Consider the following 8,047-nt stretch of genomic DNA (forward strand, 5'->3'; position numbering starts at 1 on the left):
TGTAAGTTTCATTGTTTCAAGGCCAATATCCTTCGCTGTAAAGTTGAAGTTGACTCTGAAACTGGAAAGTTTATTGACAAACACTCCTTCTTTGAGTTGGATATCCTTCGTCGTGAAGTTGAAATCCAGTCTAGAGATGGATGTTGTTTGTGTGCACGATTCCCTTCGTCGTGAAGTTGAAACCGCATGTAGCCCCTTCGTCGTGAAGTTGAGCCTAGGAATTGGATATCCTTCGTCGTGAAGTTGAAATCCAAGTATTGTTCCGAGTCTAATATTCTCTACCGTGAAGTTGAAATTGGTTCTGGAATTGGGAAATTGTTTGTTGACAGTCAACCGTCCCTTCGATGTGAAGTTGAGCTTGTGCTGTCTCGAGTCTAATATCCTTCGCTGTGAAGTTGAAATGGACTCTAAATGAAACTGAAAAAGTTATTTGTCGACAATCAGTCGCCCATTCGTTGTGAAGTTGAGCTTGTGTTATCTTGAGTCCAATATCATTCGATGTGAAGTTGAAATTGGCTCTGAAATTGGAAAGCCCCTTCGTCATGAAGTTGAGCCTCAAATGGCACGATATCCTCCATTGCGGAGTTAAAATAGTGGATATGTGGGTACGATATCCTTCGTCGTGGAGTTGAAATCATGGATGGCTCATTCGTCGTGAAGTTGAGCCTTGGCTTGGATATCTTTCGTCGTGAAGTTGAAATCCAAGTATTGTATGTTGCAGGTGAACACGATTCCCTTCGCCATGAAGTTAAAACCGTGGATGACCCCTTTATTGTGAAGTTTGGCTTCGAGCTAGATATCCTTCATCGTGAAGTTGAAACCTACTCTCGAGCAAATTGTGTCGTTTTGAGTCCAATCTCCTTCGATGCGAAGTTGAAATTGGCTCTAGATAAAACCTACAAAGATATGTACATATGCAATGTTATGGATGCAATGCTCTTAGGTATGCCTAAAATGCATATGTAACATATGTTATTCTGGGCTCTGGAGAGAAATCTCGATCTCAGGTGGCATGTCGTTGTAGACTCTTGATTTTGGAATCTTGAAGTTCTGATCCCTGATATTGAATTCTTCATATGTTCAAATCTGATGTGCACATTCTATTTGTCTCTTGATTTGGAAAATGTTTCTCGACCATTTCAAGTATGTGCTTGAGCTTTGATCGGCTTCCGGGTACCTGTACTTTTCAATGAATCTTTGTACAATAATATACGATTATCTTTTGCATAAGTAGATAAATCATTGAGTTTAAGTCCAATCCAAGATGCTCAAAAGGAATTGATTTAGAGAAAAATATAGTTTTTATTCATAAGGAATATAATACATGACAAACATTTTGAACAATGAATACACGATGAAGTGTGAATAAATGTCTTAGATCTCGATAATGCGGGCACTTCTGAGCTGAAAAGCCGTCAGGTGACCTTAAATGCAACATTTGTCAAGGAATCTTCGAAAATACGACAACGTTCTGGAGAGTGCAACCTTTCTCCGACTTGTTTAGTTTGTAGAAAATTCGGATGCTGAGATGTTTCCACTGTCTGGATTTCTTGAACTGATATCCAAATCGTACTTTCGGGTTTTCAACTTGGACCGATCCTCGGTTGCAAGACACCCTTTGCGGGTTTTCATCTTGAACCCACTTTATTTTTTTCTTTTCTCTTTTTTCCTTTTTCTTTTGTTCTTTTGTTCTTTTTATTTTTTTTTCAATTTAGGGCGCCTTTTCGGGTTTTCAACCTAAACATTTTTTTTCTTTATTTCAAATTTTTTTCCAACTTAGGACGCCCTCTCGGGTTTTCATCCTAAGCGAAGTATTTCTTGACTGCATCCGAGTGATGAGATGTGGCAGTTCAGGTCCTTCCATTTCAGCCAGGACAAGGGCTCCTCCGGAGAAGGCCTTTTTCACAACATATGGTCATTCCCAATTTGGTGTCCATTTTCCTTGGGAATCTTTCTGGACTGGCCAAATTATTTTTAGCACCAGATCTCCTTCACGGAATATTCTTGGTCACACCTTTTTGTCATGTGTTTGAATCATTCGTTTCTGATAGATTTGACCATGATGAATGGCTTTCAGTCTCTTTTCATTTATCAGGTTTTGTTGATCATACCGGGATTGGACCCATTCTGCATCATCCAGTTTGACTTCTGTCAAGACCCGAAGTGACATAATCTCTACTTCAATTGGTAGCACTGCTTCCATTCCATAAGCTAGTGAAAATGGAGTTGTCCCAGTCGAGGTTCGTACCAAGGTTCGGTAGGCGAACAAAGCAAAAGGTAATTTCTCCTGCCAGTCTTTGTAAGTCTCAGTCGTTTTCTCCACTATCTTCTTAATCTTTTTGTTTGTTGCTTCTACTACTCCGTTCATCTTTGGTCTATAAGCAGTAAAAATGTGATAATTTATGTTGAATTGCTCACAAGCAGCATTCATCATTTTGTTGTTCAAGTTTGTAGCATTATCGGTGATGATCCTTTCAGGTAGACTATACCGACATATGATTTCTTTCTTCAGAAACTTGTAAATAGTGGATTGAGTGACACTGGCATAAGACGCAACCTCTACCCATTTCGTGAAATAGTTAATTGCTACGAGAATGAAACGGTGACCATTCAAACCATTTAGATGGATTTGCCCGATAACGTCCCATGCCCCATACAGAGAAATCCATGGTGACGTCATTACATGAAGTGGATGAGGTGGAACATTGATTTTATCTCCGTAAATCTGACATTTATGACATCTTCTAGCATAGTTGAAGCAATCACTTTCCAGTGTGGATCAAAATTTTTTGCATCTCATTATTTGTCTTGACATCATATGTCCATTCACATATGCTCCACAAACTCCTTCATGTACTTCTTTCACTATCATTTTTTTCCTCTTCAGCATCGACACACCTTAATAGTACTCTATTATGGCTTTTCTTATACAAGACCTCCCCGTCAATGACGTATCCAGCTGTCATCCTTCTAATGGTTCTTTTATCAGTTTCGGTGGCTTCCTCTGGATAATTTTGATGCTTGATATACTGCAAAATATCGTAGTACCAAGGCTTAGTGTCTTTCACTTCTTCAATTTGGTAACAATGAGCTGGGTACTCATACGACTGCATGTCAATTGGCATCATTTCAGACTCCCCGCCAGCCTTGAATGCGGCTGCCAAGGTAGGTAAAGCGTCAGCAATTTGATTTTCTTCTCTAGGCACGTAGTGGAAGGTGACTTCATCGAATTCTTCGAGCAAATCCAATATTAGTCTCAGGTATTCCATCAGCTTTGTATCATTGGTTTCCCATTCTCTGCGGAGCTGATAGATTACTAATGTTGAATCTATGTATATCCGCAAGGTCTTTATGCTTTGCCCCAGTGCAACTCGGATTCCCAAGACGCAGGCTTCATACTCTGCCATGTTATTGGTGCAATCGAAGTTCATTCTGCTGGTAAATGGGTAGTGATTCTCTTCTGGAGAGATTAGGATTGCCCCGATGCCATATTCTAATGCATTTGATGCACTATCGAAATGTATTCTCCAGGAACTGTCTGTTGAAGTACTTGTTTCTTCTAAGGATATGGCCATCAAGTCTTCATCTAGGAAATCAAAGTTTAATGGCTCATAATTCTCATCGGTTTTACTTGCCAAGAACTCCGATATGGCACTTTCTTTGATTGCTTTCTGGCTCACGTACTCGATGTGAAACTCAGACAAGAGCATCTGCCATCGGGCTAACCTTCCGGATAGAGCAGGCACACTCATCATGTACTTTAAAGGATCTAACTTGGAAATCAGCCAAGTAGTGTGATACAATATATATTGTCGGAGTCTTTTTGTAGCCCATACTAGAGCACATCAAACCTCGCAATCGGTGAACTTCTTGCTCAGATAATAGATGGCTTTTTCCTTTTTTCCAGATTCGTCATATTGACCCAGGACACAACCCATTGAGTTCTTGAATATGGATAGGTACAAGAACAGAGTTTTGCTTGGGATAGGGGACATCAGGACAAGAGTGTGAGATAAATACTCCTTTACTTTCTCGAATGCAATCTGATAGTTTTCATCCCATACTCCTGGATTGTTCTTTCGGAGAAGACGGAAGATTGGGTCACATTTCTCGGTTAACTAAGATATGAATCGTGCTATATAGTTCAATCTGTCCAGAAAACCTCTGACTTCTTTTTGTGTTCGTGGTAGAGGTAGACTCTGAATAGCCTTAACTTTATCGGGATCTTCCTCGATGCCTTTTCTGCTGACCACGAAGCCTAATAACTTCCCGGATATTACCCCGAAGGTGCATTTGCTAGGGTTCAATCGCAGCTGAAACTTCCTCAATCTTTGGAAGAGCTTCCTTAAATTCTCGACATGTTCATTCTCGGTTTGCGCCTTGACAATCCTGTCATCGACATAAACTTCGATCTCTTTGTGCATGATGTCGTAGAATAGGGTCACCATAGCTCTCTGGTATGTTGCCCCGGTATTCTTCAATCCGAAAGGCATCACCTTGTAGCAGAAAGTTCCTCACATTGTGACAAATGTGGTATTCTTCATGTCTTCAGGATACATCTTGATATGGTTATATCCCGAAAATCCATCCAAGAATGAAAAAAATAGTTCCCGGCTGTACTTTCTACCAACGTGTCAATGTGAGGTAGAGGAAAGTTGTCTTTAGGGCTCGCCTTGTTAAGGTCCTGGTAATCGACGCACATGCGAACCTTCCCGTCTTTCTTCGGAACAGGCACTATGTTGGCCACCCACTCCGGATACTTTGCTACTTGAAGAAAACCGACGTCAAATTACTTCTTGACCTCTTCTTTAATTTTGAGGAGCATCTCAGGTCGCATCCTTCTCAGTTTCTGTTGCACGGGGTTTGCATTCTGGCTTAATTGGCAATTTATGAACCACCATATCTGTGTCTAGTCCCGACATATCTTGACACGACCAAGCGAACACATCTCTGTACTTCTGAAGCAAGACTATCAGGTTTTGTCTTACTTCAGCCGATAGAGTTGTGCCGATTTTAACCTCATTTTTGTCATCTTCAGTGTCCAGATTCAAGATTTCGATCGCCTCCTCATGTGGTAGTATTTTCTTTTCTTATCTTTCTACCATTCTTAACAATTCGGTAGGCAAGTTGCACTCCTCTTCATTGTCGCATTCGTCAAATTCCCCAAGATAAATGGTCGATTCAAAATCCACATCCGGATCAGAACCATCAGTGCCTACATTATCGTCATCTAGGGACCTGAAGAAAGAGAGAATATATGTGTGTGAGAGGAAATATCCCACACGAAACAGTCAAAGAATTAAATTTGAAAGAGAATATGATAGAGTGCTGGAATGAAGAAAATAGACAATGAATTCAAAAAGAAATGAAAGAAAAATTGTTTGTCATGGACATAGAAACAAATGCATCATTTATTGAAATTAAACCAAATATTTATTCACCCTTACAAAAGATCACCTATTACCCCGGGTATAGGCAAATAGGGATAGTTCAAATATTACTCTGAAAGATTCTTGTAAACCACATATAGTTCTTCCACCGACCAACTGCTAGGCACGAACCCAGGTGGCATAGGGCATATCTCAGATTTATCTTCAGTGTCAATATTTTCTGTGGTCACGACATTAATGTTCAGATCTTCCAGAGCCGCTTCTAGATCGGATGAGGTGGTCTCGAACAGATAACCACCTGACTTGAATGTATGGTAAAGAGGCGGGAATGTTATAGGCTTCCATTGAAGTCAATTTCCAGTCAACCTGACTATCATTCTGTCCCAGTTCTTCTAGACTTCCTTCCTCTTTTCTTGATAACTGGGCTGAAAACCAAGCCCAAATTGATCGAGTTTTGAAACAGGAATGACATGATTAATCATTCCTTGCAAGTATTTCCCAAAACCTCTCCCGGTCCTGGCGTCTCTTCCCAAAGTCTGCATGATCTTCATTCTTGTGCACTTGGAAAGTCGGGATTTAAGGGTTCTTCTTCCTTCTACTACAAATGTGGTATTCACAAACTCTAAGGAGCAGAATGAGCACTCCACTGGTTCTTCATCTACTTCGATGGGGCCTCTCTGGTCACATTTGCCACGATATCTTCCTCAGCATTGATAATTACTAAGGACACGTCAATAACAAACTTAACTTTTTGGTGCAGCGTGGAGGGCACTTCACATGCTTGATGAATCCATGGCCTTCCCAAAAGACAACTATAGGATGACATGATATCCATCATAAGGAACTCAACATCATAGGTGGTAGGTCCGATGGTCAACGACACCTCGATCTTGCCAATAACCTCTCTTTTAGTCCCATCAAATGCTCGGACCACATTCTGACATGCTCTCATATGTAAGGTATCTATTGACAGCCTTTTTAGTGTAACCAAAGACATATCGTTTAGGGCTGAGCCGTTATCGATCAACACACTCGGTAAGGCATGCCCCTTACAATAGGTAGTGATGTGTAATACCTTAGTTCGGCCTCTTCCTCTGGATGGAATCTCATTATCTGAGAATGAGATGAGATTATCAGCTTGAATATTATTTACCAGTTGATCCATCTTGGTGACTGGTATGTTCTGCGGCACGAACGTTTAATTTAGGAATTTCAACAGTGTTTCTCGATGTGCCTCCGAGTTCAAAAATAGTGCTAGCATTGAAGTACGTGTAAGTAAGTTGTGGAGTTGTTCTACAATATTGTACTCGCTGTGCTTCAAGATCTTGAGGAACTCTTTAGCTTCTTCCTCCTTTATAGGCTCATTGATAGCTAGTACATCCTGTTTGAAAGGATCAAGTGGTCTTTATATTGAAAAGACCGAGGTGTTGTGATCACCACATTGGCTTGATTTGTTGCTGTCATCTTTGCTTTAGGGGTAATTATCAATGGACTACCCCTACCAAATCCTCTTTCTAGTGATTCTCCAGTAGCGCAAACTTCTACTTCCGGGGAATCTTGAATTTCTTCATAGAAATCCAGCTCTTTCTTGTCCATCATGAAATGGAATAATGACTTGAATTCTGGGAAATCTTGTACTTCATGCCCTTCTTCGTTGTGGTAACAACAATAGTTATCATCTTCAATCCTTGTTGCACGTGATTGAGGTACAAGAAGCCCCGCTTTTACCATTTGGCTCCATACCCAAGCCAAAGGAGCTTTTGGGCGACGTTTGGTGCTCCGGAGTTGAAATGAATCCAATTTTTGTTCCGCATTTGTTGTACAAGCCTCTTGAATACGAGACAGTTTTAAATTGAATTCCCCTATACACCTCCATGATATTCGCAGTGGGCGTTTTCGTCAAACTATTTCGGATACGGGGGCTTTATCAGATCCATTGGGTAGGGTGATATCGCTTGAGTGTCGAAGTGTTGTTGATATAACTCTTTATACGTCATGGAAATGGGATCGAACTGCTCCCTTTCTTTCATTGGTTCTCGCTGAATTTGATTAGAAGTACCGAATGGTACAGCTGCAGTGGTTTTTGAACTTGATATCGTAACACCTTTGTTAGCGTTGTAAGTGTTGACATCATTGATCTCTCGGTCCTAGTTCCTTATGAGAGGCTTCTTCTGGAGTCCCGTCATTCTATTTTTCCTTGTTTTATAGCTAGCTCCACCATCTCACCAGCCATAACTAGATTTGAGAAAGTTCCTGATGTAATTGCCACCAGGTGCCCGAAGTAAGGTGTCTTCAAGGTCTGTACAAATAACTTTCTAGTTTCCCTTTCATCCAAGGGTGGATGAACTTGCACAGATAAATCCCTCAGCCTCTGTGCGTACTGTCGGAAACTTTCGTTATGCTTCTTTTTCAGGCTCTGTAGTATAACTCGGTCTGGTCTCATATCATTGATATGCTTGTACTGCTCTAAGAAAGATTTGGCTAAGTCTTTCAATGTCTTGATATGAGTTCGGCTGAGCTGGTTGTACCACCGGATAGCTGAACCGGACAGGCTCTCCTGAAAGAAATGGATCAAGAGTTGGTCATTTCCTCTGTATCCTGTCATCTTCTAACAGAACATAGTGATATGGGCTGAAGGGCATCTGTTCCCGTTGAAC

The sequence above is a fragment of the Hibiscus syriacus genome, unplaced genomic scaffold (assembly GCF_006381635.1).
Source record: "Hibiscus syriacus cultivar Baekdansim isolate YM2019G1 unplaced genomic scaffold, ASM638163v2 tig00117028_pilon, whole genome shotgun sequence".
In the NCBI taxonomy this organism is placed as follows: domain Eukaryota; kingdom Viridiplantae; phylum Streptophyta; class Magnoliopsida; order Malvales; family Malvaceae; genus Hibiscus; species Hibiscus syriacus.